Genomic DNA, 26,141 nt, shown 5'->3' with positions numbered 1-26,141 from the left:
GAAAGGCCTCGAGGAGGCCAGCTTGTGGCAGTTTTGCGATGCCCCTGGGATGCCCTTTGCAGCGGCAGCGTGCCCGGAGCTCTGGGCCTTTTAGTTTGCGGAACCCTAACCCTAGGCGTAACCCTAACCCTAACCCTAACCCTAGGCAGGGCAGCCAATCAGCCTAGGGTTAGGGCAGGTGCCAAGGAGAAAGGCCTCGAGGAGGCCAGCTTGTGGCAGTTTTGCGATGCCCCTGGGATGCCCTTTGCAGCTGCAGCGTGCCCGAAGCTCTGGGCCTTTTAGTTTGCGGAACCCTAACCCTAGGCGTAACCCTAACCCTAACCCTAGGCAGGGCAGCCAATCAGCCTAGGGTTAGGGCAGGTGCCAAGGAGAAAGGCCTCGAGGAGGCCAGCTTGTGGCAGTTTTGCGATGCCCCTGGGATGCCCTTTGCAGCTGCAGCGTGCCCGGAGCTCTGGGCCTTTTAGTTTGCGGAACCCTAACCCTAGGCGTAACCCTAACCCTAACCCTAGGCAGGGCAGCCAATCAGCCTAGGGTTAGGGCAGGTGCCAAGGAGAAAGGCCTCGAGGAGGCCAGCTTGTGGCAGTTTTGCGATGCCCCTGGGATGCCCTTTGCAGCTGCAGCGTGCCCGGAGCTCTGGGCCTTTTAGTTTGCGGAACCCTAACCCTAGGCGTAACCCTAACCCTAACCCTAGGCAGGGCAGCCAATCAGCCTAGGGTTAGGGCAGGTGCCAAGGAGAAAGGCCTCGAGGAGGCCAGCTTGTGGCAGTTTGGCGATGCCCCTGGGATGCCCTTTGCAGCTGCAGCGTGCCCGGAGCTCTGGGCCTTTTAGTTTGCGGAACCCTAACCCTAGGCGTAACCCTAACCCTAACCCTAGGCATGGCAGCCAATCAGCCTAGGGTTAGGGCAGGTGCCAAGGAGAAAGGCCTCGAGGAGGCCAGCTTGTGGCAGTTTTGCGATGCCCCTGGGATGCCCTTTGCAGCTGCAGTGTGCCCGGAGCTCTGGGCCTTTTAGTTTGCGGAACCCTAACCCTAGGCGTAACCCTAACCCTAACCCTAGGCAGGGCAGCCAATCAGCCTAGGGTTAAGGCAGGTGCCAAGGGGAAAGGCCTCGAGGAGGCCAGCTTGTGGCAGTTTTGCGATGCCCCTGGGATGCCCTTTGCAGCTGCAGCGTGCCCGGAGCTCTGGGCCTTTTAGTTTGCGGAACCCTAACCCTAGGCGTAACCCTAACGCTAACCCTAGGCAGGGCAGCCAATCAGCCTAGGGTTAGGGCAGGTGCCAAGGAGAAAGGCCTCGAGGAGGCCAGCTTGTGGCAGTTTTGCGATGCCCCTGGGATGCCCTTTGCAGCTGCAGCGTGCCCGGAGCTCTGGGCCTTTTAGTTTGCGGAACCCTAACCCTAGGCGTAACCCTAACCCTAACCCTAGGCAGGGCAGCCAATCAGCCTAGGGTTAGGGCAGGTGCCAAGGAGAAAGGCCTCGAGGAGGCCAGCTTGTGGCAGTTTTGCGATGCCCCTGGGATGCCCTTTGCAGCTGCAGCGTGCCCGGAGCTCTGGGCCTTTTAGTTTGCGGAACCCTAACCCTAGGCGTAACCCTAACCCTAACCCTAGGCATGGCAGCCAATCAGCCTAGGGTTAGGGCAGGTGCCAAGGAGAAAGGCCTCGAGGAGGCCAGCTTGTGGCAGTTTTGCGATGCCCCTGGGATGCCCTTTGCAGCTGCAGTGTGCCCGGAGCTCTGGGCCTTTTAGTTTGCGGAACCCTAACCCTAGGCGTAACCCTAACCCTAACCCTAACCCTAGGCAGGGCAGCCAATCAGCCTAGGGTTAGGGCAGGTGCCAAGGAGAAAGGCCTCGAGGAGGCCAGCTTGTGGCAGTTTTGCGATGCCCCTGGGATGCCCTTTGCAGCTGCAGCGTGCCCGGAGCTCTGGGCCTTTTAGTTTGCGGAACCCTAACCCTAGGCGTAACCCTAACCCTAACCCTAGGCAGGGCAGCCAATCAGCCTAGGGTTAGGGCAGGTGCCAAGGAGAAAGGCCTCGAGGAGGCCAGCTTGTGGCAGTTTTGCGATGCCCCTGGGATGCCCTTTGCAGCTGCAGCGTGCCCGGAGCTCTGGGCCTTTTAGTTTGCGGAACCCTAACCCTAGGCGTAACCCTAACCCTAACCCTAACCCTAGGCAGGGCAGCCAATCAGCCTAGGGTTAGGGCAGGTGCCAAGGAGAAAGGCCTCGAGGAGGCCAGCTTGTGGCAGTTTTGCGATGCCCCTGGGATGCCCTTTGCAGCTGCAGCGTGCCCGGAGCTCTGGGCCTTTTAGTTTGCGGAACCCTAACCCTAGGCGTAACCCTAACCCTAACCCTAGGCAGGGCAGCCAATCAGCCTAGGGTTAGGGCAGGTGCCAAGGAGAAAGGCCTCGAGGAGGCCAGCTTGTGGCAGTTTTGCGATGCCCCTGGGATGCCCTTTGCAGCTGCAGTGTGCCCGGAGCTCTGGGCCTTTTAGTTTGCGGAACCCTAACCCTAGGCGTAACCCTAACCCTAACCCTAGGCAGGGCAGCCAATCAGCCTAGGGTTAGGGCAGGTGCCAAGGAGAAAGGCCTCGAGGAGGCCAGCTTGTGGCAGTTTTGCGATGCCCCTGGGATGCCCTTTGCAGCTGCAGCGTGCCCGGAGCTCTGGGCCTTTTAGTTTGCGGAACCCTAACCCTAGGCGTAACCCTAACCCTAACCCTAACCCTAGGCAGGGCAGCCAATCAGCCTAGGGTTAGGGCAGGTGCCAAGGAGAAAGGCCTCGAGGAGGCCAGCTTGTGGCAGTTTTGCGATGCCCCTGGGATGCCCTTTGCAGCTGCAGCGTGCCCGGAGCTCTGGGCCTTTTAGTTTGCGGAACCCTAACCCTAGGCGTAACCCTAACCCTAACCCTAACCCTAGGCAGGGCAGCCAATCAGCCTAGGGTTAGGGCAGGTGCCAAGGAGAAAGGCCTCGAGGAGGCCAGCTTGTGGCAGTTTTGCGATGCCCCTGGGATGCCCTTTGCAGCTGCAGCGTGCCCGGAGCTCTGGGCCTTTTAGTTTGCGGAACCCTAACCCTAGGCGTAACCCTAACCCTAACCCTAGGCAGGGCAGCCAATCAGCCTAGGGTTAGGGCAGGTGCCAAGGAGAAAGGCCTCGAGGAGGCCAGCTTGTGGCAGTTTTGCGATGCCCCTGGGATGCCCTTTGCAGCTGCAGCGTGCCCGGAGCTCTGGGCCTTTTAGTTTGCGGAACCCTAACCCTAGGCGTAACCCTAACCCTAACCCTAGGCAGGGCAGCCAATCAGCCTAGGGTTAGGGCAGGTGCCAAGGAGAAAGGCCTCGAGGAGGCCAGCTTGTAGCAGTTTTGCGATGCCCCTGGGATGCCCTTTGCAGCTGCAGCGTGCCCGGAGCTCTGGGCCTTTTAGTTTGCGGAACCCTAACCCTAGGCGTAACCCTAACCCTAAGCCTAACCCTAGGCAGGGCAGCCAATCAGCCTAGGGTTAGGGCAGGTGCCAAGGAGAAAGGCCTCGAGGAGGCCAGCTTGTGGCAGTTTTGTGATGCCCCTGGGATGCCCTTTGCAGCTGCAGCGTGCCCGGAGCTCTGGGCCTTTTAGTTTGCGGAACCCTAACCCTAGGCGTAACCCTAACCCTAACCCTAACCCTAGGCAGGGCAGCCAATCAGCCTAGGGTTAGGGCAGGTGCCAAGGAGAAAGGCCTCGAGGAGGCCAGCTTGTGGCAGTTTTGCGATGCCCCTGGGATGCCCTTTGCAGCTGCAGCGTGCCCGGAGCTCTGGGCCTTTTAGTTTGCGGAACCCTAACCCTAGGCGTAACCCTAACCCTAACCCTAGGCAGGGCAGCCAATCAGCCTAGGGTTAGGGCAGGTGCCAAGGAGAAAGGCCTCGAGGAGGCCAGCTTGTGGCAGTTTTGCGATGCCCCTGGGATGCCCTTTGCAGCTGCAGCGTGCCCGGAGCTCTGGGCCTTTTAGTTTGCGGAACCCTAACCCTAGGCGTAACCCTAACCCTAACCCTAGGCAGGGCAGCCAATCAGCCTAGGGTTAGGGCAGGTGCCAAGGAGAAAGGCCTCGAGGAGGCCAGCTTGTGGCAGTTTTGCGATGCCCCTGGGATGCCCTTTGCAGCTGCAGCGTGCCCGGAGCTCTGGGCCTTTTAGTTTGCGGAACCCTAACCCTAGGCGTAACCCTAACCCTAACCCTAGGCAGGGCAGCCAATCAGCCTAGGGTTAGGGCAGGTGCCAAGGGGAAAGGCCTCGAGGAGGCCAGCTTGTGGCAGTTTTGCGATGCCCCTGGGATGCCCTTTGCAGCTGCAGCGTGCCCGGAGCTCTGGGCCTTTTAGTTTGCGGAACCCTAACCCTAGGCGTAACCCCAACCCTAACCCTAGGCAGGGCAGCCAATCAGCCTAGGGTTAGGGCAGGTGCCAAGGAGAAAGGCCTCGAGGAGGCCAGCTTGTGGCAGTTTGGCGATGCCCCTGGGATGCCCTTTGCAGCTGCAGCGTGCCCGGAGCTCTGGGCCTTTTAGTTTGCGGAACCCTAACCCTAGGCGTAACCCTAACCCTAACCCTAGGCATGGCAGCCAATCAGCCTAGGGTTAGGGCAGGTGCCAAGGAGAAAGGCCTCGAGGAGGCCAGCTTGTGGCAGTTTTGCGATGCCCCTGGGATGCCCTTTGCAGCTGCAGTGTGCCCGGAGCTCTGGGCCTTTTAGTTTGCGGAACCCTAACCCTAGGCGTAACCCTAACCCTAACCCTAGGCAGGGCAGCCAATCAGCCTAGGGTTAAGGCAGGTGCCAAGGGGAAAGGCCTCGAGGAGGCCAGCTTGTGGCAGTTTTGCGATGCCCCTGGGATGCCCTTTGCAGCTGCAGCGTGCCCGGAGCTCTGGGCCTTTTAGTTTGCGGAACCCTAACCCTAGGCGTAACCCTAACCCTAACCCTAACCCTAGGCAGGGCAGCCAATCAGCCTAGGGTTAGGGCAGGTGCCAAGGAGAAAGGCCTCGAGGAGGCCAGCTTGTGGCAGTTTTGCGATGCCCCTGGGATGCCCTTTGCAGCTGCAGCGTGCCTGGAGCTCTGGGCCTTTTAGTTTGCGGAACCCTAACCCTAGGCGTAAACCTAACCCTAACCCTAGGCAGGGCAGCCAATCAGCCTAGGGTTAGTGCAGGTGCCAAGGAGAAAGGCCTCGAGGAGGCCAGCTTGTGGCAGTTTTGCGATGCCCCTGGGATGCCCTTTGCAGCGGCAGCGTGCCCGGAGCTCTGGGCCTTTTAGTTTGCGGAACCCTAACCCTAGGCGTAACCCTAACCCTAACCCTAACCCTAGGCAGGGCAGCCAATCAGCCTAGGGTTAGGGCAGGTGCCAAGGAGAAAGGCCTCGAGGAGGCCAGCTTGTGGCAGTTTTGCGATGCCCCTGGGATGCCCTTTGCAGCTGCAGCGTGCCCGAAGCTCTGGGCCTTTTAGTTTGCGGAACCCTAACCCTAGGCGTAACCCTAACCCTAACCCTAGGCAGGGCAGCCAATCAGCCTAGGGTTAGGGCAGGTGCCAAGGAGAAAGGCCTCGAGGAGGCCAGCTTGTGGCAGTTTTGCGATGCCCCTGGGATGCCCTTTGCAGCTGCAGCGTGCCCGGAGCTCTGGGCCTTTTAGTTTGCGGAACCCTAACCCTAGGCGTAACCCTAACCCTAACCCTAGGCAGGGCAGCCAATCAGCCTAGGGTTAGGGCAGGTGCCAAGGAGAAAGGCCTCGAGGAGGCCAGCTTGTGGCAGTTTTGCGATGCCCCTGGGATGCCCTTTGCAGCTGCAGCGTGCCCGGAGCTCTGGGCCTTTTAGTTTGCGGAACCCTAACCCTAGGCGTAACCCTAACCCTAACCCTAGGCAGGGCAGCCAATCAGCCTAGGGTTAGGGCAGGTGCCAAGGAGAAAGGCCTCGAGGAGGCCAGCTTGTGGCAGTTTGGCGATGCCCCTGGGATGCCCTTTGCAGCTGCAGCGTGCCCGGAGCTCTGGGCCTTTTAGTTTGCGGAACCCTAACCCTAGGCGTAACCCTAACCCTAACCCTAGGCATGGCAGCCAATCAGCCTAGGGTTAGGGCAGGTGCCAAGGAGAAAGGCCTCGAGGAGGCCAGCTTGTGGCAGTTTTGCGATGCCCCTGGGATGCCCTTTGCAGCTGCAGCGTGCCTGGAGCTCTGGGCCTTTTAGTTTGCGGAACCCTAACCCTAGGCGTAAACCTAACCCTAACCCTAGGCAGGGCAGCCAATCAGCCTAGGGTTAGTGCAGGTGCCAAGGAGAAAGGCCTCGAGGAGGCCAGCTTGTGGCAGTTTTGCGATGCCCCTGGGATGCCCTTTGCAGCGGCAGCGTGCCCGGAGCTCTGGGCCTTTTAGTTTGCGGAACCCTAACCCTAGGCGTAACCCTAACCCTAACCCTAACCCTAGGCAGGGCAGCCAATCAGCCTAGGGTTAGGGCAGGTGCCAAGGAGAAAGGCCTCGAGGAGGCCAGCTTGTGGCAGTTTTGCGATGCCCCTGGGATGCCCTTTGCAGCTGCAGCGTGCCCGAAGCTCTGGGCCTTTTAGTTTGCGGAACCCTAACCCTAGGCGTAACCCTAACCCTAACCCTAGGCAGGGCAGCCAATCAGCCTAGGGTTAGGGCAGGTGCCAAGGAGAAAGGCCTCGAGGAGGCCAGCTTGTGGCAGTTTTGCGATGCCCCTGGGATGCCCTTTGCAGCTGCAGCGTGCCCGGAGCTCTGGGCCTTTTAGTTTGCGGAACCCTAACCCTAGGCGTAACCCTAACCCTAACCCTAGGCAGGGCAGCCAATCAGCCTAGGGTTAGGGCAGGTGCCAAGGAGAAAGGCCTCGAGGAGGCCAGCTTGTGGCAGTTTTGCGATGCCCCTGGGATGCCCTTTGCAGCTGCAGCGTGCCCGGAGCTCTGGGCCTTTTAGTTTGCGGAACCCTAACCCTAGGCGTAACCCTAACCCTAACCCTAGGCAGGGCAGCCAATCAGCCTAGGGTTAGGGCAGGTGCCAAGGAGAAAGGCCTCGAGGAGGCCAGCTTGTGGCAGTTTGGCGATGCCCCTGGGATGCCCTTTGCAGCTGCAGCGTGCCCGGAGCTCTGGGCCTTTTAGTTTGCGGAACCCTAACCCTAGGCGTAACCCTAACCCTAACCCTAGGCATGGCAGCCAATCAGCCTAGGGTTAGGGCAGGTGCCAAGGAGAAAGGCCTCGAGGAGGCCAGCTTGTGGCAGTTTTGCGATGCCCCTGGGATGCCCTTTGCAGCTGCAGTGTGCCCGGAGCTCTGGGCCTTTTAGTTTGCGGAACCCTAACCCTAGGCGTAACCCTAACCCTAACCCTAGGCAGGGCAGCCAATCAGCCTAGGGTTAAGGCAGGTGCCAAGGGGAAAGGCCTCGAGGAGGCCAGCTTGTGGCAGTTTTGCGATGCCCCTGGGATGCCCTTTGCAGCTGCAGCGTGCCCGGAGCTCTGGGCCTTTTAGTTTGCGGAACCCTAACCCTAGGCGTAACCCTAACGCTAACCCTAGGCAGGGCAGCCAATCAGCCTAGGGTTAGGGCAGGTGCCAAGGAGAAAGGCCTCGAGGAGGCCAGCTTGTGGCAGTTTTGCGATGCCCCTGGGATGCCCTTTGCAGCTGCAGCGTGCCCGGAGCTCTGGGCCTTTTAGTTTGCGGAACCCTAACCCTAGGCGTAACCCTAACCCTAACCCTAGGCAGGGCAGCCAATCAGCCTAGGGTTAGGGCAGGTGCCAAGGAGAAAGGCCTCGAGGAGGCCAGCTTGTGGCAGTTTTGCGATGCCCCTGGGATGCCCTTTGCAGCTGCAGCGTGCCCGGAGCTCTGGGCCTTTTAGTTTGCGGAACCCTAACCCTAGGCGTAACCCTAACCCTAACCCTAGGCATGGCAGCCAATCAGCCTAGGGTTAGGGCAGGTGCCAAGGAGAAAGGCCTCGAGGAGGCCAGCTTGTGGCAGTTTTGCGATGCCCCTGGGATGCCCTTTGCAGCTGCAGTGTGCCCGGAGCTCTGGGCCTTTTAGTTTGCGGAACCCTAACCCTAGGCGTAACCCTAACCCTAACCCTAGGCAGGGCAGCCAATCAGCCTAGGGTTAAGGCAGGTGCCAAGGGGAAAGGCCTCGAGGAGGCCAGCTTGTGGCAGTTTTGCGATGCCCCTGGGATGCCCTTTGCAGCTGCAGCGTGCCCGGAGCTCTGGGCCTTTTAGTTTGCGGAACCCTAACCCTAGGCGTAACCCTAACCCTAACCCTAGGCAGGGCAGCCAATCAGCCTAGGGTTAGGGCAGGTGCCAAGGAGAAAGGCCTCGAGGAGGCCAGCTTGTGGCAGTTTTGCGATGCCCCTGGGATGCCCTTTGCAGCTGCAGCGTGCCTGGAGCTCTGGGCCTTTTAGTTTGCGGAACCCTAACCCTAGGCGTAACCCTAACCCTAACCCTAGGCAGGGCAGCCAATCAGCCTAGGGTTAGTGCAGGTGCCAAGGAGAAAGGCCTCGAGGAGGCCAGCTTGTGGCAGTTTTGCGATGCCCCTGGGATGCCCTTTGCAGCTGCAGCGTGCCCGGAGCTCTGGGCCTTTTAGTTTGCGGAACCCTAACCCTAGGCGTAACCCTAACCCTAACCCTAACCCTAGGCAGGGCAGCCAATCAGCCTAGGGTTAGGGCAGGTGCCAAGGAGAAAGGCCTCGAGGAGGCCAGCTTGTGGCAGTTTTGCGATGCCCCTGGGATGCCCTTTGCAGCTGCAGCGTGCCCGGAGCTCTGGGCCTTTTAGTTTGCGGAACCGTAACCCTAGGCGTAACCCTAACCCTAACCCTAACCCTAGGCAGGGCAGCCAATCAGCCTAGGGTTAGGGCAGGTGCCAAGGAGAAAGGCCTCGAGGAGGCCAGCTTGTGGCAGTTTTGCGATGCCCCTGGGATGCCGTTTGCAGCTGCAGCGTGCCCGGAGCTCTGGGCCTTTTAGTTTGCGGAACCCTAACCCTAGGCGTAACCCTAACCCTAACCCTAGGCAGGGCAGCCAATCAGCCTAGGGTTAGGGCAGGTGCCAAGGGGAAAGGCCTCGAGGAGGCCAGCTTGTGGCAGTTTTGCGATGCCCCTGGGATGCCCTTTGCAGCTGCAGCGTGCCCGGAGCTCTGGGCCTTTTAGTTTGCGGAACCCTAACCCTAGGCGTAACCCTAACCCTAACCCTAGGCAGGGCAGCCAATCAGCCTAGGGTTAGGGCAGGTGCCAAGGAGAAAGGCCTCGAGGAGGCCAGCTTGTGGCAGTTTTGCGATGCCCCTGGGATGCCCTTTGCAGCTGCAGCGTGCCCGGAGCTCTGGGCCTTTTAGTTTGCGGAACCCTAACCCTAGGCGTAACCCTAACCCTAACCCTAGGCAGGGCAGCCAATCAGCCTAGGGTTAGGGCAGGTGCCAAGGAGAAAGGCCTCGAGGAGGCCAGCTTGTGGCAGTTTTGCGATGCCCCTGGGATGCCCTTTGCAGCTGCAGCGTGCCCGGAGCTCTGGGCCTTTTAGTTTGCGGAACCCTAACCCTAGGCGTAACCCTAACCCTAACCCTAGGCAGGGCAGCCAATCAGCCTAGGGTTAAGGCAGGTGCCAAGGGGAAAGGCCTCGAGGAGGCCAGCTTGTGGCAGTTTTGCGATGCCCCTGGGATGCCCTTTGCAGCTGCAGCGTGCCCGGAGCTCTGGGCCTTTTAGTTTGCAGAACCCTAACCCTAGGCGTAACCCTAACCCTAACCCTAACCCTAGGCAGGGCAGCCAATCAGCCTAGGGTTAGGGCAGGTGCCAAGGAGAAAGGCCTCGAGGAGGCCAGCTTGTGGCAGTTTTGCGATGCCCCTGGGATGCCCTTTGCAGCTGCAGCGTGCCAGGAGCTCTGGGCCTTTTAGTTTGCGGAACCCTAACCCTAGGCGTAACCCTAACCCTAACCCTAGGCAGGGCAGCCAATCAGCCTAGGGTTAGGGCAGGTGCCAAGGAGAAAGGCCTCGAGGAGGCCAGCTTGTGGCAGTTTTGCGATGCCCCTGGGATGCCCTCTGCAGCTGCAGCGTGCCCGGAGCTCTGGGCCTTTTAGTTTGCGGAACCCTAACCCTAGGCGTAACCCTAACCCTAGGCAGGGCAGCCAATCAGCCTAGGTTTAGGGCAGGTGCCAAGGAGAAAGGCCTCGAGGAGGCCAGCTTGTGGCAGTTTTGCGACGCCCCTGGGATGCCCTTTGCAGCTGCAGTGTGCCCGGAGCTCTGGGCCTTTTAGTTTGCGGAACCCTAACCCTAGGCGTAACCCTAACCCTAACCCTAACCCTAGGCAGGGCAGCCAATCAGCCTAGGGTTAGGGCAGGTGCCAAGGAGAAAGGCCTCGAGGAGGCCAGCTTGTGGCAGTTTTGCGATGCCCCTGGGATGCCCTTTGCAGCTGCAGCGTGCCCGGAGCTCTGGGCCTTTTAGTTTGCGGAACCCTAACCCTAGGCGTAACCCTAACCCTAACCCTAGGCAGGGCAGCCAATCAGCCTAGGGTTAGGGCAGGTGCCAAGGAGAAAGGCCTCAAGTAGGCCAGCTTGTGGCAGTTTTGCGACGCCCCTGGGATGCCCTTTGCAGCTGCAGCGTGCCCGGAGCTCTGGGCCTTTTAGTTTGCGGAACCCTAACCCTAGGCGTAACCCTAACCCTAACCCTAACCCTAGGCAGGGCAGCCAATCAGCCTAGGGTTAGGGCAGGTGCCAAGGAGAAAGGCCTCGAGGAGGCCAGCTTGTGGCAGTTTTGCGATGCCCCTGGGATGCCCTTTGCAGCTGCAGCGTGCCCGGAGCTCTGGGCCTTTTAGTTTGCGGAACCCTAACCCTAGGCGTAACCCTAACCCTAACCCTAGGCAGGGCAGCCAATCAGCCTAGGGTTAGGGCAGGTGCCAAGGAGAAAGGCCTCAAGTAGGCCAGCTTGTGGCAGTTTTGCGACGCCCCTGGGATGCCCTTTGCAGCTGCAGCGTGCCTGGAGCTCTGGGCCTTTTAGTTTGCGGAACCCTAACCCTAGGCGTAACCCTAACCCTAACCCTAACCCTAGGCAGGGCAGCCAATCAGCCTAGGGTTAGGGCAGGTGCCAAGGAGAAAGGCCTCGAGGAGGCCAGCTTGTGGCAGTTTTGCGATGCCCCTGGGATGCCCTTTGCAGCTGCAGCGTGCCCGGAGCTCTGGGCCTTTTAGTTTGCGGAACCCTAACCCTAGGCGTAACCCTAACCCTAACCCTAGGCAGGGCAGCCAATCAGCCTAGGGTTAGGGCAGGTGCCAAGGAGAAAGGCCTCGAGGAGGCCAGCTTGTGGCAGTTTTGCGATGCCCCTGGGATGCCCTTTGCAGCTGCAGCGTGCCCGGAGCTCTGGGCCTTTTAGTTTGCGGAACCCTAACCCTAGGCGTAACCCTAACCCTAACCCTAGGCAGGGCAGCCAATCAGCCTAGGGTTAGGGCAGGTGCCAAGGAGAAAGGCCTCGAGGAGGCCAGCTTGTGGCAGTTTTGCGATGCCCCTGGGATGCCCTTTGCAGCTGCAGCGTGCCCGGAGCTCTGGGCCTTTTAGTTTGCGGAACCCTAACCCTAGGCGTAACCCTAACCCTAACCCTAGGCAGGGCAGCCAATCAGCCTAGGGTTAGGGCAGGTGCCAAGGAGAAAGGCCTCGAGGAGGCCAGCTTGTGGCAGTTTGGCGATGCCCCTGGGATGCCCTTTGCAGCTGCAGCGTGCCCGGAGCTCTGGGCCTTTTAGTTTGCGGAACCCTAACCCTAGGCGTAACCCTAACCCTAACCCTAGGCATGGCAGCCAATCAGCCTAGGGTTAGGGCAGGTGCCAAGGAGAAAGGCCTCGAGGAGGCCAGCTTGTGGCAGTTTTGCGATGCCCCTGGGATGCCCTTTGCAGCTGCAGTGTGCCCGGAGCTCTGGGCCTTTTAGTTTGCGGAACCCTAACCCTAGGCGTAACCCTAACCCTAACCCTAGGCAGGGCAGCCAATCAGCCTAGGGTTAAGGCAGGTGCCAAGGGGAAAGGCCTCGAGGAGGCCAGCTTGTGGCAGTTTTGCGATGCCCCTGGGATGCCCTTTGCAGCTGCAGCGTGCCCGGAGCTCTGGGCCTTTTAGTTTGCGGAACCCTAACCCTAGGCGTAACCCTAACGCTAACCCTAGGCAGGGCAGCCAATCAGCCTAGGGTTAGGGCAGGTGCCAAGGAGAAAGGCCTCGAGGAGGCCAGCTTGTGGCAGTTTTGCGATGCCCCTGGGATGCCCTTTGCAGCTGCAGCGTGCCCGGAGCTCTGGGCCTTTTAGTTTGCGGAACCCTAACCCTAGGCCTAACCCTAACCCTAACCCTAGGCAGGGCAGCCAATCAGCCTAGGGTTAGGGCAGGTGCCAAGGAGAAAGGCCTCGAGGAGGCCAGCTTGTGGCAGTTTTGCGATGCCCCTGGGATGCCCTTTGCAGCTGCAGCGTGCCCGGAGCTCTGGGCCTTTTAGTTTGCGGAACCCTAACCCTAGGCGTAACCCTAACCCTAACCCTAGGCATGGCAGCCAATCAGCCTAGGGTTAGGGCAGGTGCCAAGGAGAAAGGCCTCGAGGAGGCCAGCTTGTGGCAGTTTTGCGATGCCCCTGGGATGCCCTTTGCAGCTGCAGTGTGCCCGGAGCTCTGGGCCTTTTAGTTTGCGGAACCCTAACCCTAGGCGTAACCCTAACCCTAACCCTAGGCAGGGCAGCCAATCAGCCTAGGGTTAAGGCAGGTGCCAAGGGGAAAGGCCTCGAGGAGGCCAGCTTGTGGCAGTTTTGCGATGCCCCTGGGATGCCCTTTGCAGCTGCAGCGTGCCCGGAGCTCTGGGCCTTTTAGTTTGCGGAACCCTAACCCTAGGCGTAACCCTAACCCTAACCCTAGGCAGGGCAGCCAATCAGCCTAGGGTTAGGGCAGGTGCCAAGGAGAAAGGCCTCGAGGAGGCCAGCTTGTGGCAGTTTTGCGATGCCCCTGGGATGCCCTTTGCAGCTGCAGCGTGCCTGGAGCTCTGGGCCTTTTAGTTTGCGGAACCCTAACCCTAGGCGTAACCCTAACCCTAACCCTAGGCAGGGCAGCCAATCAGCCTAGGGTTAGTGCAGGTGCCAAGGAGAAAGGCCTCGAGGAGGCCAGCTTGTGGCAGTTTTGCGATGCCCCTGGGATGCCCTTTGCAGCTGCAGCGTGCCCGGAGCTCTGGGCCTTTTAGTTTGCGGAACCCTAACCCTAGGCGTAACCCTAACCCTAACCCTAACCCTAGGCAGGGCAGCCAATCAGCCTAGGGTTAGGGCAGGTGCCAAGGAGAAAGGCCTCGAGGAGGCCAGCTTGTGGCAGTTTTGCGATGCCCCTGGGATGCCCTTTGCAGCTGCAGCGTGCCCGGAGCTCTGGGCCTTTTAGTTTGCGGAACCGTAACCCTAGGCGTAACCCTAACCCTAACCCTAACCCTAGGCAGGGCAGCCAATCAGCCTAGGGTTAGGGCAGGTGCCAAGGAGAAAGGCCTCGAGGAGGCCAGCTTGTGGCAGTTTTGCGATGCCCCTGGGATGCCCTTTGCAGCTGCAGCGTGCCCGGAGCTCTGGGCCTTTTAGTTTGCGGAACCCTAACCCTAGGCGTAACCCTAACCCTAACCCTAGGCAGGGCAGCCAATCAGCCTAGGGTTAGGGCAGGTGCCAAGGAGAAAGGCCTCGAGGAGGCCAGCTTGTGGCAGTTTGGCGATGCCCCTGGGATGCCCTTTGCAGCTGCAGCGTGCCCGGAGCTCTGGGCCTTTTAGTTTGCGGAACCCTAACCCTAGGCGTAACCCTAACCCTAACCCTAGGCAGGGCAGCCAATCAGCCTAGGGTTAGGGCAGGTGCCAAGGAGAAAGGCCTCGAGGAGGCCAGCTTGTGGCAGTTTTGCGATGCCCCTGGGATGCCCTTTGCAGCTGCAGCGTGCCCGGAGCTCTGGGCCTTTTAGTTTGCGGAACCCTAACCCTAGGCGTAACCCTAACCCTAACCCTAGGCAGGGCAGCCAATCAGCCTAGGGTTAAGGCAGGTGCCAAGGGGAAAGGCCTCGAGGAGGCCAGCTTGTGGCAGTTTTGCGATGCCCCTGGGATGCCCTTTGCAGCTGCAGCGTGCCCGGAGCTCTGGGCCTTTTAGTTTGCAGAACCCTAACCCTAGGCGTAACCCTAACCCTAACCCTAACCCTAGGCAGGGCAGCCAATCAGCCTAGGGTTAGGGCAGGTGCCAAGGAGAAAGGCCTCGAGGAGGCCAGCTTGTGGCAGTTTTGCGATGCCCCTGGGATGCCCTTTGCAGCTGCAGCGTGCCAGGAGCTCTGGGCCTTTTAGTTTGCGGAACCCTAACCCTAGGCGTAACCCTAACCCTAACCCTAGGCAGGGCAGCCAATCAGCCTAGGGTTAGGGCAGGTGCCAAGGAGAAAGGCCTCGAGGAGGCCAGCTTGTGGCAGTTTTGCGATGCCCCTGGGATGCCCTCTGCAGCTGCAGCGTGCCCGGAGCTCTGGGCCTTTTAGTTTGCGGAACCCTAACCCTAGGCGTAACCCTAACCCTAGGCAGGGCAGCCAATCAGCCTAGGTTTAGGGCAGGTGCCAAGGAGAAAGGCCTCGAGGAGGCCAGCTTGTGGCAGTTTTGCGACGCCCCTGGGATGCCCTTTGCAGCTGCAGTGTGCCCGGAGCTCTGGGCCTTTTAGTTTGCGGAACCCTAACCCTAGGCGTAACCCTAACCCTAACCCTAACCCTAGGCAGGGCAGCCAATCAGCCTAGGGTTAGGGCAGGTGCCAAGGAGAAAGGCCTCGAGGAGGCCAGCTTGTGGCAGTTTTGCGATGCCCCTGGGATGCCCTTTGCAGCTGCAGCGTGCCCGGAGCTCTGGGCCTTTTAGTTTGCGGAACCCTAACCCTAGGCGTAACCCTAACCCTAACCCTAGGCAGGGCAGCCAATCAGCCTAGGGTTAGGGCAGGTGCCAAGGAGAAAGGCCTCAAGTAGGCCAGCTTGTGGCAGTTTTGCGACGCCCCTGGGATGCCCTTTGCAGCTGCAGCGTGCCCGGAGCTCTGGGCCTTTTAGTTTGCGGAACCCTAACCCTAGGCGTAACCCTAACCCTAACCCTAACCCTAGGCAGGGCAGCCAATCAGCCTAGGGTTAGGGCAGGTGCCAAGGAGAAAGGCCTCGAGGAGGCCAGCTTGTGGCAGTTTTGCGATGCCCCTGGGATGCCCTTTGCAGCTGCAGCGTGCCCGGAGCTCTGGGCCTTTTAGTTTGCGGAACCCTAACCCTAGGCGTAACCCTAACCCTAACCCTAGGCAGGGCAGCCAATCAGCCTAGGGTTAGGGCAGGTGCCAAGGAGAAAGGCCTCAAGTAGGCCAGCTTGTGGCAGTTTTGCGACGCCCCTGGGATGCCCTTTGCAGCTGCAGCGTGCCCGGAGCTCTGGGCCTTTTAGTTTGCGGAACCCTAACCCTAGGCGTAACCCTAACCCTAACCCTAACCCTAGGCAGGGCAGCCAATCAGCCTAGGGTTAGGGCAGGTGCCAAGGAGAAAGGCCTCGAGGAGGCCAGCTTGTGGCAGTTTTGCGATGCCCCTGGGATGCCCTTTGCAGCTGCAGCGTGCCCGGAGCTCTGGGCCTTTTAGTTTGCGGAACCCTAACCCTAGGCGTAACCCTAACCCTAACCCTAGGCAGGGCAGCCAATCAGCCTAGGGTTAGGGCAGGTGCCAAGGAGAAAGGCCTCGAGGAGGCCAGCTTGTGGCAGTTTTGCGATGCCCCTGGGATGCCCTTTGCAGCTGCAGTGTGCCCGGAGCTCTGGGCCTTTTAGTTTGCGGAACCCTAACCCTAGGCGTAACCCTAACCCTAACCCTAACCCTAGGCAGGGCAGCCAATCAGCCTAGGGTTAGGGCAGGTGCCAAGGAGAAAGGCCTCGAGGAGGCCAGCTTGTGGCAGTTTTGCGATGCCCCTGGGATGCCCTTTGCAGCTGCAGCGTGCCCGGAGCTCTGGGCCTTTTAGTTTGCGGAACCCTAACCCTAGGCGTAACCCTAACCCTAACCCTAGGCAGGGCAGCCAATCAGCCTAGGGTTAGGGCAGGTGCCAAGGAGAAAGGCCTCGAGGAGGCCAGCTTGTGGCAGTTTTGCGATGCCCCTGGGATGCCCTTTGCAGCTGCAGCGTGCCCGGAGCTCTGGGCCTTTTAGTTTGCGGAACCCTAACCCTAGGCGTAACCCTAACCCTAACCCTAGGCAGGGCAGCCAATCAGCCTAGGGTTAGGGCAGGTGCCAAGGAGAAAGGCCTCGAGGAGGCCAGCTTGTGGCAGTTTTGCGATGCCCCTGGGATGCCCTTTGCAGCTGCAGCGTGCCCGGAGCTCTGGGCCTTTTAGTTTGCGGAACCCTAACCCTAGGCGTAACCCTAACCCTAACCCTAGGCAGGGCAGCCAATCAGCCTAGGATTAGGGCAGGTGCCAAGGAGAAAGGCCTTGAGGAGGCCAGCTTGTGGCAGTTTTGCGATGCCCCTGGGATGCCCTTTGCAGCTGCAGTGTGCCCGGAGCTCTGGGCCTTTTAGTTTGCGGAACCCTAACCCTAGGCGTAACCCTAACCCTAACCCTAACCCTAGGCAGGGCAGCCAATCAGCCTAGGGTTAGGGCAGGTGCCAAGGAGAAAGGCCTCGAGGAGGCCAGCTTGTGGCAGTTTTGCGACGCCCCTGGGATGCCCTTTGCAGCTGCAGCGTGCCCGGAGCTCTGGGCCTTTTAGTTTGCGGAACCCTAACCCTAGGCGTAACCCTAACCCTAACCCTAACCCTAGGCAGGGCAGCCAATCAGCCTAGGGTTAGGGCAGGTGCCAAGGAGAAAGGCCTCGAGGAGGCCAGCTTGTGGCAGTTTTGCGATGCCCCTGGGATGCCCTTTGCAGCTGCAGCGTGCCCGGAGCTCTGGGCCTTTTAGTTTGCGGAACCCTAACCCTAGGCGTAACCCTAACCCTAACCCTAGGCAGGTCAGCCAATCAGCCTAGGGTTAGGGCAGGTGCCAAGGAGAAAGGCCTCGAGGAGGCCAGCTTGTGGCAGTTTTGCGATGCCCCTGGGATGCCCTTTGCAGCTGCAGCGTGCCCGGAGCTCTGGGCCTTTTAGTTTGCGGAACCCTAACCCTAGGCGTAACCCTAACCCTAGGCAGGGCAGCCAATCAGCCTAGGTTTAGGGCAGGTGCCAAGGAGAAAGGCCTCGAGGAGGCCAGCTTGTGGCAGTTTTGCGACGCCCCTGGGATGCCCTTTGCAGCTGCAGTGTGCCCGGAGCTCTGGGCCTTTTAGTTTGCGGAACCCTAACCCTAGGCGTAACCCTAACCCTAACCCTAACCCTAGGCAGGGCAGCCAATCAGCCTAGGGTTAGGGCAGGTGCCAAGGAGAAAGGCCTCGAGGAGGCCAGCTTGTGGCAGTTTTGCGATGCCCCTGGGATGCCCTTTGCAGCTGCAGCGTGCCCGGAGCTCTGGGCCTTTTAGTTTGCGGAACCCTAACCCTAGGCGTAACCCTAACCCTAACCCTAGGCAGGGCAGCCAATCAGCCTAGGGTTAGGGCAGGTGCCAAGGAGAAAGGCCTCAAGTAGGCCAGCTTGTGGCAGTTTTGCGACGCCCCTGGGATGCCCTTTGCAGCTGCAGCGTGCCCGGAGCTCTGGGCCTTTTAGTTTGCGGAACCCTAACCCTAGGCGTAACCCTAACCCTAACCCTAACCCTAGGCAGGGCAGCCAATCAGCCTAGGGTTAGGGCAGGTGCCAAGGAGAAAGGCCTCGAGGAGGCCAGCTTGTGGCAGTTTTGCGATGCCCCTGGGATGCCCTTTGCAGCTGCAGCGTGCCCGGAGCTCTGGGCCTTTTAGTTTGCGGAACCCTAACCCTAGGCGTAACCCTAACCCTAACCCTAGGCAGGGCAGCCAATCAGCCTAGGGTTAGGGCAGGTGCCAAGGAGAAAGGCCTCGAGGAGGCCAGCTTGTGGCAGTTTTGCGATGCCCCTGGGATGCCCTTTGCAGCTGCAGCGTGCCCGGAGCTCTGGGCCTTTTAGTTTGCGGAACCCTAACCCTAGGCGTAACCCTAACCCTAACCCTTACCCTAGGCAGGGCAGCCAATCAGCCTAGGGTTAGGGCAGGTGCCAAGGAGAAAGGCCTCGAGGAGGCCAGCTTGTGGCAGTTTTGCGACGCCCTTGGGATGCCCTTTGCAGCTGCAGCGTGCCCGGAGCTCTGGGCCTTTTAGTTTGCGGAACCCTAACCCTAGGCGTAACCCTAACCCTAACCCTAGGCAGGGCAGCCAATCAGCCTAGGGTTAGGGCAGGTGCCAAGGAGAAAGGCCTCGAGGAGGCCAGCTTGTGGCAGTTTTGCGATGCCCCTGGGATGCCCTTTGCAGCTGCAGTGTGCCCGGAGCTCTGGGCCTTTTAGTTTGCGGAACCCTAACCCTAGGCGTAACCCTAACCCTAACCCTAACCCTAGGCAGGGCAGCCAATCAGCCTAGGGTTAGGGCAGGTGCCAAGGAGAAAGGCCTCGAGGAGGCCAGCTTGTGGCAGTTTTGCGATGCCCCTGGGATGCCCTTTGCAGCTGCAGCGTGCCCGGAGCTCTGGGCCTTTTAGTTTGCGGAACCCTAACCCTAGGCGTAACCCTAACCCTAACCCTAGGCAGGGCAGCCAATCAGCCTAGGGTTAGGGCAGGTGCCAAGGAGAAAGGCCTCGAGGAGGCCAGCTTGTGGCAGTTTTGCGATGCCCCTGGGATGCCCTTTGCAGCTGCAGCGTGCCCGGAGCTCTGGGCCTTTTAGTTTGCGGAACCCTAACCCTAGGCGTAACCCTAACCCTAACCCTAGGCAGGGCAGCCAATCAGCCTAGGGTTAGGGCAGGTGCCAAGGAGAAAGGCCTCGAGGAGGCCAGCTTGTGGCAGTTTTGCGATGCCCCTGGGATGCCCTTTGCAGCTGCAGCGTGCCCGGAGCTCTGGGCCTTTTAGTTTGCGGAACCCTAACCCTAGGCGTAACCCTAACCCTAACCCTAGGCAGGGCAGCCAATCAGCCTAGGATTAGGGCAGGTGCCAAGGAGAAAGGCCTTGAGGAGGCCAGCTTGTGGCAGTTTTGCGATGCCCCTGGGATGCCCTTTGCAGCTGCAGTGTGCCCGGAGCTCTGGGCCTTTTAGTTTGCGGAACCCTAACCCTAGGCGTAACCCTAACCCTAACCCTAACCCTAGGCAGGGCAGCCAATCAGCCTAGGGTTAGGGCAGGTGCCAAGGAGAAAGGCCTCGAGGAGGCCAGCTTGTGGCAGTTTTGCGACGCCCCTGGGATGCCCTTTGCAGCTGCAGCGTGCCCGGAGCTCTGGGCCTTTTAGTTTGCGGAACCCTAACCCTAGGCGTAACCCTAACCCTAACCCTAACCCTAGGCAGGGCAGCCAATCAGCCTAGGGTTAGGGCAGGTGCCAAGGAGAAAGGCCTCGAGGAGGCCAGCTTGTGGCAGTTTTGCGATGCCCCTGGGATGCCCTTTGCAGCTGCAGCGTGCCCGGAGCTCTGGGCCTTTTAGTTTGCGGAACCCTAACCCTAGGCGTAACCCTAACCCTAACCCTAGGCAGGGCAGCCAATCAGCCTAGGGTTCGGGCAGGTGCCAAGGAGAAAGGCCTCGAGGAGGCCAGCTTGTGGCAGTTTTGCGATGCCCCTGGGATGCCCTTTGCAGCTGCAGCGTGCCCGGAGCTCTGGGCCTTTTAGTTTGCGGAACCCTAACCCTAGGCGTAACCCTAACCCTAACCCTAGGCAGGGCAGCCAATCAGCCTAGGGTTAGGGCAGGTGCCAAGGAGAAAGGCCTCGAGGAGGCCAGCTTGTGGCAGTTTTGCGATGCCCCTGGGATGCCCTTTGCTGCTGCAGTGTGCCCGGAGCTCTGGGCCTTTTAGTTTGCGGAACCCTAACCCTAGGCGTAACCCTAACCCTAACCCTAGGCAGGGCAGCCAATCAGCCTAGGGTTAGGGCAGGTGCCAAGGAGAAAGGCCTCGAGGAGGCCAGCTTGTGGCAGTTTTGCGTTGCCCCTGTCATGCCCTTTGCAGCTGCAGTGTTATAGAAGTAGGGGGTGATAGATCCTTGCCTGCCTTCTGACAGATAATCTGGAGCTGCATACATCAGCTACCTAGATCATGTGTTGGACCTCAAGTTAGTGGTTGCTGCTCACACCTTTCAAGGCAGACATAAGCAGAAACTGAGAAATGGTAATCTTAAGGGTAATAGAGAGGCTTTGAAAGATCATTACTAATGAGAGAAATCTCAGATATTATATTACTCTAATTTTGAAGTGGCAAGACTGTCACTAAATGAGCAGGTAAGACAGAATTTTCCTTAAATATTTCTGTTCTGTATGTGGGAAGAAGCCCTAATGATGTCAAAATATGATGATGGAATATTTCTGAAATTTCTGATTAGCCACCAATTAGTGGCTAATGGTTAACAGGGCTTAACATGGCTAACATTAAGTAGTAAGCAGACACCTTGCTTCAAAGAGAACACAGGAGGTGGCAGAGCTGCCTTGTGGCTGGAATAATAATTCCAGCAGCCCTCAGAGCAGAGAGCTAGTTCCAGAGGAATAAGGGGAGCCATGGACAAGTTTCTAAAGCAGCTATTGTGACTTATGTGGCTGTAGGTCTCTGCTGGCACTGTTTTGGGTACTGTAGAGGAGGCACAGGATTTTATGAGCCAGGACCCCTCAGGAGGGAGGGCCAACATTCAGGCACAGCAGTAAGGGCAGTCAGGTCACCGCAGGTTGGCTTAGCTGATAGTAACTTGTGTTTCTTTTTATGCAGCCTAGTCCCAGTGGACAGTGAGGACAAGTGATTGCAATCTTTTTATAGCAGCCTTTTGCAATTTAAAGGTTATTTCTCCTTCCTCTCTGTTCACCTTTTCTTTCCGTGTCTGAAACCCATTTTCTCCAATTTTTCAGCCTAAGACTTCTAAACATTTGATGATTTTCAATGACCTCCTCAGTTTTCATCAATTTTTTTAACCTATGGTGGGCAGCAGTGGGCACAGCACTGCAGCTATGTAGTTTTGCTCACTGTTGAGCAGAGGGAAGTAAGAGAGTGTTCCTTGCCTCAGCTGTGATATTGCCTGGTGTGGGTCCCAGGAGAGCTGCCATTTTTGCAACTGCTTTGCATTACTATCTCATCTGCTGTAATCCCCTGATCCTTCTTAGCAGTGCTATTTCCTAGCTGTCCCCATCTTGGTTTCATGCCCTGGGAATGTGGCTGAGGGGAGCAGAGATGGATGGCAGCGCTGAGCACAAGTGTGGTAGGTGCACCCAGGCTGAGGAATCCCTCTGCTAGCCCTGGCAGGAGGTATATGCAGCTAACTTGCTTGACATCAGCTTAATCATGTACCTGCATGGTTTCAGTTTTGAAGTCTGATGGTGTCTGAGCAGCTCAGAGGGTGTGCAGAGTGACACTGGGTGTGCCAGTGAATGCTGAGGGGGGGTACCCAGGACTGGATGAGGCAGTGGTTGGAAGTTTCTGTGACTAATGTAGGTCACACACTTGGGATGAGGATGCTCCTTATAATCTGAGGCAATTTGCAAAGGGTTACAGTAGGCTTTCCATGGGTGTAAGTCCTGAAAATAATGTTCAGTTGTTCCCCAGCTTTTCCCAAGAGGAATGCTTCGATTTGAACTGGACTTAGTTTCTGTGGGTTTCCTTTGCCTTCATTCATACTGAAGGTCCTAATGATGGTGGTTCCTGCTGCTTTAAGAGGTTGGAATTTTGGAAACTTCCCTAAAACAGCCTTGACAACTTGCTTACCAATTGCCTGGAGTTCAAACCCAGCATTAGTAGGAGGTCAAGCTGAACTGAGGCTGAGCAGTCTGTACCCATATTCAGCTCCTGATCATCTCTGATTCAGAGGTGAATGAATTCATAAAACATGTACACAAAAGAAGGTTGCCAAGCAACTTGGAGGCTGAAACTTTCCCATCAAGCTACGAAGGTAGAGAACAGCAAGCTGAGATGATTTGTTATGTACCCTTCTTTGCCATAGGTAACAGTAATAATACAGATAATAAAGAAATATTTAAGAAAGGAATAGCTCATTGATAATTCTGGAAAACAGCAGCTTATGCTGCTAGACCGTGTTTTGCCTCTGTATTAAGATGCATCTGCTTTTGGAGCATCTAGCCAAAAACAGGCAGAGCAAAGAGACAGCAATCCAGTGTAGGGGGAGATGGGCAGGGAAGAATTATTCTGTCTTAAGGCAACTGAAAGTCTGACAACTGGTGGAAAAGTTTTATGAGGGGAGAAAATATCTGACACAGATTCTGCCTTGGATCAGGCTCATTGTTTTCTGTGATCTCAGTATTTGATGTTTTTTACAAATATACTTTAATATATGCATTTTAAATCACACCATATCCCCTCTTCTCTCTGGCTTTGCATAACTCTGCAGCCTTGGGCATGTCAGATGGATCCAGGACATGAAGCAGCTGTGACATGCATGGAAGAGCTATCTGATGGTCCTCCTGTTTACCCATCATTTACTCACAGAACACTGTAGTGGGAACAGCTAATTAAGTTGGAAGGAAAAGTTTTGCTTTCTTGGTTTTTCTCTACTATATCCTGGGGTAAACTTGGCCCTTTGATCTGTGTAATGCAAATGGTGGGCATGCTGTACTTAGAGCAGAAAAAGAAGCCTGTGTCTTAATGGCCCTGGGCTTGTGCAAAGGAAAGAGAGGTATGCAGAGGCACAGCCAGAAAGCTCCAGCCCAAGACCCAGATCTAGACTGAATTTTTCACATGCTGTGTACATAATTCTCTTTGAGTGCTTAAAAAATCCTAGCCCTGCATCATTTCAACGCCCCGTCCCTTTACAAATGACATGGCTCAAACCTCAGCTTGAAATAATTTAGAACAGCAGCCCAGGTCAGGGCATCTGGAACTGCTTTTCATTTCCTTTCTGTGCTCCCCTTGATGAGGGACACTGCTGTGGTAATGGGGTTTTGTTCTTTTCTTTCAGGCTTCTCTTTCCCCAATTGATGTCACGATTAGTGACATCAAAGTTGCCTCTTAGTGAACCTTGATGATGACATGAAGAGAGGAGGACCCTTAGAGGCAGGCAGGAGATTAAGCAGCAAGTTAGCATCACTGGAAGAACAAAGCTCTCATTTTCATTCATATATACACAATCAAAAATGAGTGAAGAGAAGGAGAGATGGGAATTAGGTGATGCATTAGTAAAATTATCATTCAAAGGTTCTTTGCTCGAAGTTTTGCAAGAGGAATCAGTGGTTCTTTATTCTCCCACCTTGGGTATTGTTGATGCCATGTTATATTCTGGGCATGTTGAAATGTAACACAGTGTAAGGAGACATGATCTGTTGGATAAGGCTTTATGTAGCACAAAAAGGCTGCTCTTCTACTTTCCCTTTTTATTATTTACATTCCCAGAGAAAGTTATATGTCATGTGGGCTTTGCAGAGATAAATGGCTAACCTGAGCCTTCTGGCAGCTCCCTCTGAACCTGGAAAGGAGCTGCCTAAGTGTTGGGCTGAAGATTCTGAAGACTTAAGCTCAGTTCTGGTCTTGGGAGGAGATATATGAGAGAACCTGAGGTTGTGAGTCCTTAACAAAGGTTTAGCAGGGCATGGGAAATTGTGCCGTGGAGCTCTGAAAGAGCAGAGAGAGAAGGGCAGCTGGGCACCAGTATAAACCTGTAAGCTGTACTGGGTAGTACTGAGCTGGTCTGGTCAGGACTGCAGTTATGGGGGTGCTGGAAGTCAGGAATGAAGGGAAGCAGCTGAACTGAGTGCAGAGATCTCCACTGGTGCTGCCAGCTGGGTGTGGAGCATGCCTGGCCAGTGCTCTGTCTACTCCTGTCATGAGCTCTGTTAATAGCAGTTAGCACAGTAATTCCAAAGTAACTGGATATGCTGTAAACCATAGGATTGGGCCACTCCTGCTGTTTTCCAGGTGTTTCAAGAGTAGCAAGTTTTATGGCCATGTCATCAGCTCTTTGCTCTATTTGCTGCTTCATTAGTTTTCATGCTGGGAGCACCCTGGGGGAGCAGAATTTGGAGGTGGGATTTGGCTGTGATGGCTCCTGTGAAGGGAGCAGACAGTTAACAAGCTCTGTGGTTTCCTTGCTTGTACAAACCTCCCTTACAACTCTCCTGTGGGTGGGATGTCAGAGCTGAGGATGTGCTTGGCAGGAGGGGATCTTTCAAAGGAAACTTTCCCTGGAATAGAGAGATTTCCTTGGCTGGACCTGCAGGCAATGGGGCCCTCCTGTTGTCACCCACAGGAGAACAGTGTAGATGATCTCTGGTCTCTTTCCCTTCCCTCATGTTTCCTGGGGTTTAAGATCTGGAGACTCCAGGAGCTTTTCCACCACTGAGTCTGAGTAAGACAAGCTTGACTTTGATGAGCCTTGAGAGAAACAGCAGAAGTCAAATCTCTGCCAGCCCTGTGCTATTGCAATTAGCAGAATTATGGCAAATTGTCCTGGGTTTCTGACATGAGAAAGCTGTTGCTTAGAAGTTGGTTTTTTTTTTTTAATTTTTCTTATTTTGACTGAGGAATGAACCTCTCAATTAAGATGCTGAACTGTGTATCAATATCCAGAAGGGGTAAGAGTTGTTAAAGCTGTATTCATCAATTGCAAAAGAGAGCACATTTTATTTTGCTCTGTGCTATTTACAGCTGTTGTCCATTAGAAGTCCTCAGGAGCCTCATTCCCAGCTATAACTGCACAGCCCCATAAGTTTAGCTCAGCAATGAGCCTGCAAAACAGCACTAAATCATGGTGATGGGAGAAAGGAGAAAATGTTGGGAAATGGCAAAATGCAGCTGATGTCTTTGTGAAATCTGGCTTTTGTTTTTTGCTATTATAAGGCATTACTAAGGTAGATGGTAATGCACAATTAACTGGAGAAGAATGGAACTAGTGTCTTCTAATTTGAGGGGGAAGAAAAATCAGAAATGGCTGGTCCTGCAGGAGCTAAAGGAGTCTTTGACAATCCATAAGTGCCTAAGTACACGTTGATGAAAATGTACTGGCCCCCCCAGTATGGTGAGATGTAAGAATTACAAAAGCCTAATATGTGGCTATTGAGAAATAGAGCCCCAGTTGCTTTACTGGACCAGAACATGATTGCTCTGTATGAGCTCTTTGAGCTGGCAGTGCAGTTCACTCATCCAGTGCCCACCAACTGCTTAAGAGGGAAGTGTGGATGTGGAACTATTTCCAAATCTGTGTGTGCCTGTGTGATGTACATAAATTGGGCTGTAAAGTACATACTGGGCAGAACTGTGCAGAATATACAGGTAAGGAGACAAATTAATGCTTATTCCTTGTTTGAACATGAAATGAGAAATTTCACCTGTATTCCCAGCTCTGACACAGCCTTTTCTTGGTCAGACAAACAGCTAAACATCCTTTATTACCATCTGTATTTTTGGGGATGTTGTTCTACCTCCCTGTTTTACTATGATGGATTAATGATTTGTAACACATTTGGAAACCGAAGAATGGCTTTGGAAAGTAAAGATAAAGATGTGTGAGGAGCTAATTCAGCATTTGTTTCCAAGGGCGCTCAGCTGATGCCTTTGGTTTTGCATTCTGTTGCCTCTCCCAGTCCTGTCAGCTGGGGGCCTTCAGTCCATGAAGGGAACAGAGCCTGAGCTCTGACTGTCCTGATGGAGCAGGACAAACCTGCCCTGGCATGGCTGTGATGCCCTGAGCGATAAAGCTTTCCACTGAATAAATCTGTCAGCTCCACTTGTGACAGTGAATGCTCACAAAAGGATCACTTTAAGACAGATAATTGCTTTCTCCTTTCCTTTTATTTTCTGTGCCTGGCAGGTGTCTCCTTCTGCCATCTCCTGTTTCCTTGGCCCATCCCTGAAGTGTGCTCAGCACAGATGGGATCTTCAAAGAATCTGCTGTCAAACTTGGTCTTTTCTAAGCATATGTATGCTGAGAGTTTTTGGAGGCTTGTACCCAGACCAAATGTGTTTAGTGACTTTTTCACAGGAACAGCAAATAACATATCTGATAACAAGGAAACTTTTGCTGTTAAGTTGCAAGTCTGTTTTGAAATAGGTTCAGTAGAGATTATCAATGAACTGTTCAGTAAAAATTTGATTTACTCTTTGGTTTTTTTTTAAAAGCAACCCCCCCAAATCCCCTCCCCTAGCTCAAATTGCCACAGCTTATGTTTCCCATGCATGAAAGTAGTGCTACAAACAGATGAACTCTTCTAGTTGCAACTTCTGAAAATCAGTCTTTCTAATCTGAGTGAGCATCTATATTATATAAAACTGAAGAAGTCT

At 56.2% G+C, this 26,141-nt stretch overlaps 1 protein-coding gene across 1 annotated transcript in view; it reads left to right on the top strand.

Moving 5' to 3' along the window:
• Positions 1-26,141, top strand: part of AGBL1 (AGBL carboxypeptidase 1) — a gene marked incomplete at both ends in the record, with an annotated part of 309,418 nt that overhangs the window by 122,075 nt on the left and 161,202 nt on the right. The gene's annotated exons all lie outside the window — the stretch shown is intronic.

The sequence above is a fragment of the Fringilla coelebs genome (genome assembly GCF_963513975.1).
Source record: "Fringilla coelebs genome assembly, chromosome: 12".
NCBI classification, from domain to species: Eukaryota; Metazoa; Chordata; class Aves; order Passeriformes; family Fringillidae; genus Fringilla; species Fringilla coelebs.
The sequence above is the reverse complement of the archived record's forward strand: the minus strand, read 5'-3'. Positions and strand labels throughout refer to the sequence as shown.